At 40.6% G+C, this 12,935-nt stretch overlaps 1 pseudogene; it reads right to left on the reverse strand.

Moving 5' to 3' along the window:
• Positions 1–1,630: 1,630 nt before the first annotated feature.
• Positions 1,631–3,361, reverse strand: LOC116912294 (annotated as a pseudogene).
• Positions 3,362–12,935: the final 9,574 nt, after the last annotated feature.

The following is a 12,935-nucleotide window of genomic DNA, read 5'->3' on the forward strand; positions in this document are numbered from 1 at the left end:
CTAGTTAATTTTTTTTTGTCAATTATACACAAGCTAGAGACACCTGGGGAGAGAGAACTTCAAGTAGAGAATTACTTTAATCAGAATAGCCTGTGGGCATGAATGGAGAAGCATTGATTTTGAAATTAGAGATTGATGTGGGAGGACCTACAGCGGTAGGTGCCACCCCTAGGCAGGTGGTCCTGAGTTATATAAGAAAGCAAGCTGCGCATGTTATGAAAAGTAAGCCAGTAATCAGCATGTCTCCATGCCTCCATGTCTCTGCTTCACTTCCTGCCTTCATGTTCCTGCCTTGATTCCTGTCTGACTTCCTTCCTTGGTGAACTGTAGCATGTGAAGGAAATAAAGCCTTTCCTTCCCCAGGTTACACTTGGTCTGTGTTTTTGTCACAGCAACTGAAGTCAAAGAAGACTATTAGATCTGTAAGTCTTCCTGAAGGGCTAATGGAACCCCACACTTTCCTTAATTACTCTTTGGACCAGTTGTGTTTTTCTGTAATTGTCTCTTGTTGCACAGAAAAGCTTCTTTGAAGGAGGGGACAAGCTAAACTAATTTGTGGGTATAAAGATATAAATTTAGAGCACAGTTAGGTATTATGTGGGGTAAGTAGAGTAACAGTGGGGACTTCATTTTTAAGGTCTGTAACCTCATCAGATCTAGATAGTTGGCTAGATTTCTAGTGCCAGGTGTTATTCCCCCCTCAAGCATTAGGTACAGTCAAAATATGAAGGCCAATATTATATATTTAAATTTATCGTGTCATGGTGTTTATTGTTGTGATGTGTAGACTTGGAAGCTAAATAGAACTATCAATTGCTTCGCCCCTTGGCAGCTTTCATATTACTTTCTGGTAGGGGGCTTTCAGGTCAGATCCAGCTCAAATTTTCTAATTCCTATGTGTACACTGCATGGTGTCTTCAGCATAGGAACTGACTTTCAACTCCCAGAAGGTGACCAAGGACAGTCTCTCCTGACTAACACTTGAAAGGATGTTTCTTATGCCTAGTAGTAGGGTTTTTGGTAGTCAACGGATATTGGGAGTGTATATTGTCAGCCCAAGTGACATAACTTCATTTAATGTGTGTGTGAGAAATCTTATATTTAGATAATTATTTAAGGTAATTTGATAGTGGATTTGAAGTCCATGACTGATTCATTATCAGGTGACTTTTTTTAAACTTTAAACAAAATTTTATTACACAAAGGTTGTCACATAATTGGATACTTCTCTACTCTGTACACAATCATTCTCACCCTCCACAGAAAGGCTGCTTCTGAACTTCTCATGTGGTGACACAGAGCTACAGTCCTGATGCTGACAGAACAGTAGAGATGCCTCAGTGATTTAAGTTGAAAGCAGGGCACTGGTATATGACTCTTGCACCCAGCATCAGGAATGTACAAATGCCTTTATTCAAAAATACAAAATAAATTATCTGTAGGCGTGGACAATGACAGTAGTAAACCATTATATATTGTCAAAGGAAACCAGTAACTGACGGTTACAGTGATCAGTCAGCCTTCTCTTCAGTCATTTTCTTCAGGTGACTTCTCTGAAGTTATTGGTGAGGAACCTGCCTGGAGCTTCCTGTCACAGTTCATTGATAAGGGCAAAGCACTATTCTAGGACTTAGAACATGCTGCCTCCCATACCCCCTCCCACTCCACTCATTGAACCCATTCCAGAGTCCTTGTCTTCTTTAGGAATTTCTGTCACTACAGCTTCGGCTGTAGTTAGCAAGGAGGCCACCCCAGCAGCATCCAGTAAAGCAGTTCTTACAACCTTTGTTGGATCAATGATTCCCTTTTCACCATGTTCACAAAATCTCCAAGCATGGCTTCATAACCAACTTCTGAGGAACTCTGCAGAATTTTCTCAACTATCAAAGATCCTTTGATACCTGCATTCTTAGCAATCGTCATTGCAGGAATTTTAAGTGCTCTTTTAATAATTTCTATACCTATCTTCTGATCTTCATTAGCAGGCTTTAATGAATCCAAGGCTGGGATGCACCGAAGCAGAGCACAGTCCCCTCCTAGAACAATGCCTTCTTCAACAGCTGCTCTTGTGGCATTGAGAGCATCTGTAACTCTGTCTTTCTTCTCATTCACTTCAACATCACTTGTCCCTCCAACCTTCAACACAGCTACTCCATCTGAAAGTTAAGCAAGTCGCTCATTCTGCTTTTCCTTTCCATATTCACTGGTTTTGACATCTAGCTGCTCAGTGATTTCTGGAATACATTTTTAAATGTGAGCTTTGTCACCTTTTCCTTTCAAAAGCATGGCATCATCTTTGATGACAATGACCTCTCCAACTTTTCCTAAATTATGAGCTTGAACATCTTCAAGATTTAGATTCAACTCCTCTTCTCCAAACACTGCACCACCAGTAGCGATAGCCATATCTTTAAGCTGGTTCTTCCTGTTGTCCCCAAACCCTGGAGCTTTGACTGCTACAACCCGAAGACCAACTTTTAGCCCATTCAAAACCGGTGTGCTAAGAGCTTCTCCATCAACATCTTCAGCAATTATGACCAAGGGCTTCTGATGAGCATTGGCAATTTCAAGAGCAGGTGCCATGGACTGAACATTAGAAATTTTCTTTTCACTCAACAAAATATAGGCATCTTGGAATTCACATTTTTGACCTTTTGATGTGTTAATAAAATATGGGGAAATATATCCTCTATCAAACTTCATGCCTTCAATAATTTCTAACTCATCATTCAGGGTTTTCCCATCCTTCACTGTGATGACGCCCTTTCTTCCAACCTTCTTCACTGCATCAGAAATGATGTTCCCAGTGTCTTTGTCTTCGTTTGCAGAAATTGTAGCAACCTGAGCAATTTCCTCAGGGGTTATCACATGTTTAGATTGTTTCTTAAGTTCAGCAATTACAGCATCAATAGCCAACATCACACCTCTGGATTCCCAATGGATTAGCCCATTCGCTGATCTTCTCAAAGCCCTCCTTGGCAATAGACCGTGCCAGAACAGTGGCAATGGTGGTGCCATTCCCAGCCTCTTCGTTTGTGTTATCGGCAACATTCTGAACAAGTTTAGCTCCGATATTTTTGTATTTACCCTTTAAATCAATTGACTTTGCAACAGTGACCCCATCTTTTGTCACTTTGGGACTTCCCCAACTCTGTTCAATAATCATTGTTCTTCCCTTTGGCCCCAGTGGAACAGTTACAGCATCAGCTAAAAGGTCTACACCTTGAAGCATTAAGGCTCGAGCATCCGCACCAAATTTTACATCTTTGGCATAGGCCCGAGTGAGATGAGGAGCCAGTGCCCGAGACACTGGTCTCATCTGGCAAAGGACTGTGGGTAGTCGAAGCATTTCTGCGGGGCCGCGGCGGGAGAGCATGAGTGACTTTTAACAAGGCATTTATAACCCTCCCCTCTGTAAACACATCCTTAAGTGGCATTCTACTTGAGGCCATGGTACCACAAAAATATTGTCTGTTTTTTTTAATTCAGCCAATCCTCCAGAGAGTTTTCTAAAAGCAAGAGCAGTTTTAACCGCTTGATGAAGTCATCCGACGTAACTCTTTTTTATCTTTTAAAAACTTGAATAGGCCAACTGTTGGAAAATAAATGAAGTATTGTCATCTGATATGGCGAACATTGCCATTTTTCACTGATATTCATTTCTATGTCTATGTTTACACTGTACTTTTAAATGCCTCCATCTAGCATTCACGCAATGTTTAATGAATTATTCAGATGAGTTCATTAACAAACCATTTAGACATCAAATCAGCTCAATAAAGTGAGCGTGCTCCATAGCTTCAATTTCTGTATTATTCCATTTACTTGTTCTTGCACACGCAGTGCTGATGTCAGCCTTTCTTGAGAGAATAATTGTAAGTGGTTCAAACAGGCAAATACGTCTGTACCGTGTGCACATTAGCAGAGCCAATTCCAGACATATGAAGTACCTGACAGCTGATATTTTTCCCAGAAAGACATAATGTTCTTCTTACAGTTCAGTCAGATGAATGAAAAGTCTTTTGCATAAATGCCAATGGGTGTCAGGATGAAATAGTAGTTCGTACTGACTACGTTTCTCTTCATGCAGCCAAGAAACAAGTTAGGATTCAATGGCACCCTCCCTCCCAATAATGTTCTACTATTTGAGATTTTACTAGATTCAATGAAGACTGTCTCTAGAATCTGGTGTTTGATTCCTGTCTCCATTAACGGTGTCCTGCATGATTGTCAGGGTAAACATGGGCAGATTGAGTTTCGGTGTCTGACTTATCTCTTTTGTAAAACAGTGATGGCAGCAGTACCCAATCCAAAGACTTGTTGAAAAGATTAAACACATTCATAATGAATTATTAAGTTTTCAGAATGGTAGAGGACGTAGCTGTGCTGTGTGTTTGTTGCTGTCATTATTGTTTTTGTTTATTTTTAAAGTACCAGCCACGAGACCTTCAACCTACATCTGTTTTACCTCCAGGATGTCCTGGGGTAATGGAGTAGATAGAGCTTATGGCAATGAGCCTCCATGACTGGTCCAACTTAAGGCTCACCCCTCAAGAGTAAGTCCATGCCTGATACTGCTTGGATGACCAGAAATTAGAGGCTTGATACTTCAGAGATTCAGGATAGAACCAAACATGACTGAGAAAAAATATCAGTGAAATAATTACTAATAATATTTTATTATACTCATAGAGAAGTACCTAGTTTATCCAGAGGCTTCATCCAGCAAATGATGGGAGCATATGCAGAGACCTACAGCCAAACACTAGGCAAAGTCAGGGGAACTGCACAGAAGGGATTGGGGAGTAAGGATTGAAGAAGCCAGAGGGGTAAAGGACATCATGAGAACACAGTCCACAGAGTCAATTAAGCAGGGCTCATAGGAGATCACAAAGACTGAGGTGATAATCACAGACCCTGTTTGAGTCTGAAGTAGGTTCTCTGCATATATATGATTGTTAGCTTAGTAGTGTTTTGAGATTCCTGTTAATGGAAATAGTTATGTCTCTGACTCTTTTGTCTGCTCTTGGGACCCTTTTCCTCCTACTGAGTTGCCTTATCCAGTCTTGATATGAGAGTTTGTGCTTAATCTTATTGTAAGTTGTCATGTGGTGTTTGGTTGGAACACCTGCTTTTTTAGTGAAGAGACACAGAGGAGGAGTAGATCTGTGGAAGAAGGAGGGGATGTTGGGGAGAGTTTGGGAGGAGTAGAAGGAAGGAAAACTGCAGTAGGGATGTAGTGCATGAGAGAAGAATAAAAGAAAAAAAATCAACAAAACAAAACAAAAGCCACATTCCCCAAACGAATACAAAACAAAGTACCATAGATTTTCTATTGAACCACATCCTGTCTCTGACTTTTCCAGCTAGGTGAAGTTCTAACACCCAACCTGACTGTATATGCATGCACGTGGAAGCATAGGAAAGTCAATAAGGCTAAGTGAGTTCTTAGGAATGGGCCCCAATTTGTTATAGTTAGGACCTATATAGCAAGAGCAAAGGTAGCAACACACACACATGTGGCTGTGTGTGGACAGAGTCTTATGAAAACTATGTGCTAGTCAGTAAGGGAACCCTGCCAAGATGCCAAAGTTGCTGAACCTTTATTTGGACTTTTAGAACTGTGAGAAAATATATTGCTGGGGATTAAAGAGATCATGTAGGTCTTTTGCAATCTCATTCTAATCAACTAATATACCCAGTTTGTTTTCAAGGTTAATGCTTTCTTGTATACAACAGTAGAACTTTCTTTCAGAAATGTTATTTTTAACATTAAAAACATGCACTAATAAAAAATACTACTGTGACTCCATATGCATGTTCCATCACCTAAGTTGTACTCTCTCAAATAGCCATAGTAGACAATTAGGTTATTAAAAGTTAGTATTGAGCTCTCTGCTCCCAGAACCCGTGGGAGAGAGACCTCACCGCCTGGTCAGGTGGGCACTCCTGAGGCTGCAGAGCGGAAGAGACCACCAACACTGCCCACCCCTGCCCACATCCCTGGCCCAAGAGGAAACTGTATAAGGCCTCTGGGCTCCCGTGGGAGAGGGCCCAGGAGCGGCAGGACCCCTGCCTGAGACACCGCCGGAACCTGAAGGAAACAGACCAGATAAACAGTTCTCTGCACCCAAATCCCGTGGGAGGGAGAGCTAAACCTTCAGAGAGGCAGACACGCCTGGGAAACCAGAAGAGACTGCTCTCTGCACACATTACTGATTCCAGAGAAAACACCAAAATCCATCTGGAACCCTGGTGCACGGAGGCTCCCGGAAGGGGCGGCGCAGATCTTCCTGGTTCCTGCTGCCGCAGAGAGCCCGTGGGCAGCACCCTGCGAGCGAACTTGAGCCTTGGGACCACAGGTAAGACCAACTTTTCTGCTGCAAGTGACCTGCCTGGTGAACTCAAGACACAGGCCCACAGGAACAGCTGAAGACCTGTAGAGGGGAAAAACTACACGCCCGAAAGCAGAACACTCTGTCCCCATAACTGGCTGAAAGAAAACAGGAAAACAGGTCTACAGCACTCCTGACACACAGGCTTATAGGACAGTCTAGCCACTGTCAGAAATAGCAGAACAAAGTAACACTAGAGATAATCTGATGGCGAGAGGCAAGCGCAGGAACACAAGCAACAGAAACCAAGACTACATGACATCATCGGAGCCCAATTCTCCCACCAAAACAAACATGGAATATCCAAACACACCAGAAAAGCAAGATCTAGTTTCAAAATCATATTTGATCATGATGCTGGAGGACTTCAAGAAAGACGTGAAGAACTCCCTTAGAGAAACACAGGAAAACATTAATAAACAAGTAGAAGCCTACAGAGAGGAATCGCAAAAATCCCTGAAAGAATTCCAGGAAAACACAATCAAACAGTTGAAGGAATTAAAAATGGAAATAGAAGCAATCAAGAAAAAACACATGGAAATAACCTTGGATATAGAAAACCAAAAGAAGAGACAAGGAGCTGTAGATACAAGCTTTACCAACAGAATACAAGAGATGGAAGAGAGAATCTCAGGAGCAGAAGATTCCATAGAAATCATTGACTCAACTGTCAAAGATAATGTAAAGCAGAAAAATCTACTGGTCCAAAACATACAGGAAATCCAGGACTCAATGAGAAGATCAAACCTAAGGATAATAGGTATAGAAGAGAGTGAAGCCTCCCAGCTCAAAGGACCAGTAAATATCTTCAACAAAATCATAGAAGAAAAGTTCCCTAACCTAAAAAAAGAGATACCCACAGGCATACAAGAAGCCTACAGAACTCCAAATAGATTGGACCAGAAAAGAAACACCTCCCGTCACATAATAGTCAAAACACCAAACGCACAAAATAAAGAAAGAATATTAAAAGCAGTAAGGGAAAAAGGTCAAGTAACATATAAAGGCAGACCTATCAGAATCACACCAGACTTTTCGCCAGAAACTATGAAGGCCAGAAGATCCTGGACTGATGTCATACAGACCCTAAGAGAACACAAATGCCAGCCCAGGCTACTGTATCCTGCAAAACTCTCAATAAACATAGATGGAGAAACCAAGATATTCCATGACAAAACCAAATTTACACAATATCTTTCTACAAATCCAGCACTACAAAAAGGATAATAAATGGTAAAGCCCAACATAAGGAGGCAAACCTATACCCTAGAAGAGGCAAGAAACTAATCGTCTTGGCAACAAAACAAAGAGAAGAAAAGCACACAAACATAACCTCACATCCAAATATGAATATAACAGGAAGCAATAATCACTATTCCTTAATATCTCTCAACATCAATGGCCTCAACTCCCCAATAAAAAGACATAGATTAACAAACTGGATATGCAACGAGGACCCTGCATTCTGCTGCCTACAGGAAACACACCTCAGAGACAAAGACAGACACTACCTCAGAGTGAAAGGCTGGGAAACAACTTTCCAAGCAAATGGTCAGAAAAAGCAAGCTGGAGTAGCCATTCTAATATCAAATAAAATCAATTTCCAACTAAAAGTCATCAAAAAAGATAAGGAAGGACACTTTATATTCATCAAAGGAAAAATTCACCAAGATGAACTCTCAATCCTAAATATCTATGCCCCAAATACAAGGGCACCTACATACTTAAAAGAAACCTTACTAAAGCTCAAAACACACATTGCACCTCACACAATAATAGTAGGAGATTTCAACACCCCACCCTCATCAATGGACAGATCATGGAAACAGAAATTAAACAGAGACGTAGACAGACTAAGAGAAGTCATGAGCCAAATGGACTTAACGGATATTTATAGAACGTTCTACCCTAATGCAAAAGGATATACCTTCTTCTCAGCTCCTCATGGTACTTTCTCCAAAATTGACCATATAATTGGTCAAAAAACGGGCCTCAACAGGTACAGAAAGATAGAAATAATCCCATGCGTGCTATCGGACCACCACGGCCTAAAGCTGCTCTTCAATAACAATAAGGGAAGAATGCTCACATATGCATGGAAATTGAACAATGCTCTACTCAATGATAACCTGGTCAAGGAAGAAATAAAGAAAGAAATTAAAAACTTTTTAGAATTTAATGAAAATGAAGGTACAACATACCCAAACTTATGGGACACAATGAAAGCTGTGCTAAGAGGAAAACTCATAGCGCTGAGTGCCTGCAGAAAGAAACAGGAAAGAGCATATGTCAGCAGCTTGACAGCACACCTAAAAGCTCTAGAACAAAAAGAAGCAAATATACCCAGGAGGAGTAGAAGGCAGGAAATAATCAAACTCAGAGCCCAAATCAACCAAGTAGAAACAAAAAGGACCATAGAAAGAATCAACAGAACCAAAAGTTGGTTCTTTGAGAAAATCAACAAGATAGATAAACCCCTAGCCAGACTAATGAGAGGACACAGAGAGTGTGTCCAAATTAACAAAATCAGAAATGAAAAGGAGACATAACTACAGATTCAGAGGAAATTCAAAAAATCATCAGATCTTACTATAAAAGCCTATATTCAACAAAACTTGAAAATCTACAGGAAATGGACAATTTCCTAGACAGATACCAGGTACCGGTTAAATCAGGAACAGATAAACCAGTTAAACAACCCCATAACTCCTAAGGAAATAGAAGCAGTCATTAAAGGTCTACCAACCAAAAAGAGCCCAAGTCCAGACGGGTTTAGTGCAGAATTCTATCAGACCTTCTTAGAAGACCTCATACCAATATTATCCAAAATATTCCACAAAATTGAAACAGATGGAGCACTACCGAACTCCTTCTATGAAGCCATAATTACTCTTATACCTAAACCACACAAAGACCCAACAAAGAAAGAGAACTTCAGACCAATTTCCCTTATGAACATCGACGCCAAAATACTCAACATAATTCTGGCAAACCGAATCCAAGAGCACATCAAAACAATCATCCACCATGATCAAGTAGGCTTCATCCCAGGCATGCAGGGATGGTTCAATATATGGAAAACCATCAACGTGATCCATTATATAAAACAAACTGAAAGAACAAAACCACATGATCATTTCATTAGATGCTGAGAAAGCATTTGACAAAATTCAACACCCCTTCATGATAAAAGTCCTGGAAAGAATAGGAATTCAAGGCCCATACCTAAACATAGTAAAAGCCATATACAGCAAACCAGTGGCTAACATTAAACTAAATGGAGAGAAACTTGAAGCAATCCCACTAAAATCAGGGACTAGACAAGGCTGCCCACTCTCTCCCTACTTATTCAATATAGTTCTTGAAGTTCTAGCCAGAGCAATCAGACAACAAAAGGAGGTCAAGGGGATACAGATCGGAAAAGAAGAAGTCAAAATATCACTATTTGCAGATGATATGATAGTATATTTAAGTGATCCCAAAAGTTCCACCAGAGAACTACTAAAGCTGATAAACAACTTCAGCAAAGTGGCTGGGTATAAAATTAACTCAAATAAATCAGTAGCCTTCCTCTACACAAAAGAGAAACAAGCCGAGAAAGAAATTAGGGAAACGACACCCTTCATAATAGACCCAAATAATATAAAGTACCTCGGTGTGACTTTAACCAAGCAAGTAAAAGATCTGTACAATAAGAACTTCAAGACACTGAAGAAAGAAATTGAAGAAGACCTCAGAAGGTGGAAAGATCTCCCATGCTCATGGATTGGCAGGATTAATATAGTAAAAATGGCCATTTTACCAAAAGCGATCTACAGATTCAATGCAATCCCCATCAAAATACCAATCCAGTTCTTGAAAGAGTTAGACAGAACAATTTGCAAATTCATCTGGAATAACAAAAAACCCAGGATAGCTAAAACTATCCTCAACAATAAAAGGTCTTCAGGGGAATCACTATCCCTGAACTCAAGCAGTATTACAGAGCAATAGTGATAAAAACTGCATGGTATTGGTACAGAGACAGACAGATAGACCAATGGAATAGAATTGAAGACCCAGAAATGAACCCACACACCTATGGTCACTTGATTTTTGACAAAGGAGCCAAAACCATCCAATGGAAAAAAGATAGCATTTTCAGCAAATGGTGCTGGTTCAACTGGATGTCAACATGTAGAAGAATGCAGATCGATCCATGCTTATCACCCTGTACAAAGCTTAAGTCCAAGTGGATCAAGGACCTCCACATCAAAAAAGACACACTCAAACTAATAGAAGAAAAACTAGGGAAGCATCTGGAACACATGGGCACTGGAAAAAATTTCCTGAACAAAACACCAATGGCTTATGCTCTAAGATCAAGAATCGACAAATGGGATCTCATAAAACTGCAAAGCTTCTGTAAGGCAAAGGACACTGTGGTTAGGACAAAACGGCAACCATCAGATTGGCAAAAGATCTTCACCAATCCTACAACAGATAGAGGCCTTATATCCAAAATATACAAAGAACTCAAAAAGTTAGACCACAGGGAGACAAATAACCCTATTAAAAAATGGGGTTCAGAGCTAAACAAAGAATTCACAGCTGAGGAATGCCGAATGGCTGAGAAACACCTAAAGAAATGTTCAACATCTTTAGTCATCAGGGAAATGCAAATCAAAACAACCCTGAGATTTCACCTCACACCAGTGAGAATGGCTAAGATCAAAAACTCAGGTGACAGCAAATGCTGGCGAGGATGTGGAGAAAGAGGAACACTCCTCCATTGTTGGTGGGGGTTGCAGACTGGTACAACCATTCTGGAAATCAGTCTGGAGGTTCCTCAGAAAATTGGACATTGAACTGCCTGAGGATCCAGCTATACCTCTCCTGGGCATATACCCAAAAGATCCCCCAACATATTAAAAGACACGTGCTCCACTATGTTCATCGCAGCCTTATTTATAATAGCCAGAAGCTGGAAAGAACCCAGATGCCCTTCAACCGAGGAATGGATACAGAAAATGTGGTACATCTACACAATGGAATATTACTCAGCTATCAAAAACAACGACTTTACAAAATTCGTAGGCAAATGGTTGGAACTGGAAAATATCATCCTGAGTGAGCTAACCCAATCACAGAAAGACATACATGGTATGCACTCACTGATAAGTGGCTATTAGCCCAAATGCTTGAATTACCCTAGATGCCTAGAACAAATGAAACTCAAGACGGATGATCAAAATGTGAGTGCTTCACTCCTTCTTTAAAAGGGGAACAAGAATACCCTTGGCAGGGAAGAGAGAGGCAAAGATTAAAACAGAGACTGAAGGGACACCCATTCAGAGCCTGCCCCACATGTGGCCCATATATATACAGCCACCCAATTAGACAAGATGGATGAAGCAAAGAAGTGCAGAAGTGTAGATCGCTCCTGAGAGACATAGCCAGAATACAGCAAATACAGAGGCGCATGCCAGCAGCAAACCACTGAACTGAGAACAGGACCCCCGTTGAAGGAATCAGAGAAAGAACTGGAAGAGCTTGAAGGGGCTCGAGACCCCATATGTACAACAATGACAAGCAACCAGAGCTTCCAGGGACTAAGCCACTACCTAAAGACTATACATGGACTGACCCTGGACTCTGACCTCATAGGTAGCAATGAATATCCTAGTAAGAGCACCAGTGGAAGGGAAGCCCTGGGTCCCTAAGACTGAACCCCAGTGAACAAGACTGTTAGGGGAGGCGGCAATGGGGGAGGGTGGGGAGGGAACACCCATAAGGAAGGGGAGGGGGAGGGGGGATGTTTGCCCGAAACCGAAAGGGAATAACACTGAAAATGTATATAAGAAATATTCAAGTTAATAAAAAAAGTTAGTATTATTTCACAGGGATAATTAATTTGGTATAGTTACTCAAGTAGTTTGTAAAGGTATAGTATAATTCAATGGATTTCAGGGACACATGATGTAGCATTTCAAAACAAGCCTATTGTTCCAACTTGTCTATATTTTATTGTACATTTTGTTCAAAACAATATTTTATTTAATTAAGATATAATTGCATTATTCCCCCACTATCCCCATATTCCAACTCCTGTCACATCTACCTTTATTCCTCTGCTCTTTTTAAAATATACTGTGTAATCTTCTTTAGACATTTTTGTAGCATTTACATATAAAAATAATCATATAAATACAACCTCCTGAATATGTTCAGTGTTGTAATGGTTGCTAGTAGTCTAGAAGGTGGAGATGTGAAATAATGACAGGGGTGGAGGTGGGGGCTGTGATGGTAAGAGGATATGAGTCTCAAAGAGTCAGACAGAGAACAATTGTTTTTTGAGATGACTAATAAAACATGACAAAAGAGAACAACTGCATTGCTTATTCTCAAACTGCAGAGGGCAATTTTCAAATGTTCTTCCTGTGTCTACACATCAGGTATGTGCATGTGCCATATGTGTCCAGAAGGCCCCTTCTATCATGGCCATAGTCACAAGATCAGAGCCCATACCACTAGTACTGTTTCTTCAAGTTAATACATCTG

The sequence above is a fragment of the Rattus rattus genome, chromosome 11, assembly GCF_011064425.1.
Source record: "Rattus rattus isolate New Zealand chromosome 11, Rrattus_CSIRO_v1, whole genome shotgun sequence".
Taxonomy (NCBI): domain Eukaryota; kingdom Metazoa; phylum Chordata; class Mammalia; order Rodentia; family Muridae; genus Rattus; species Rattus rattus.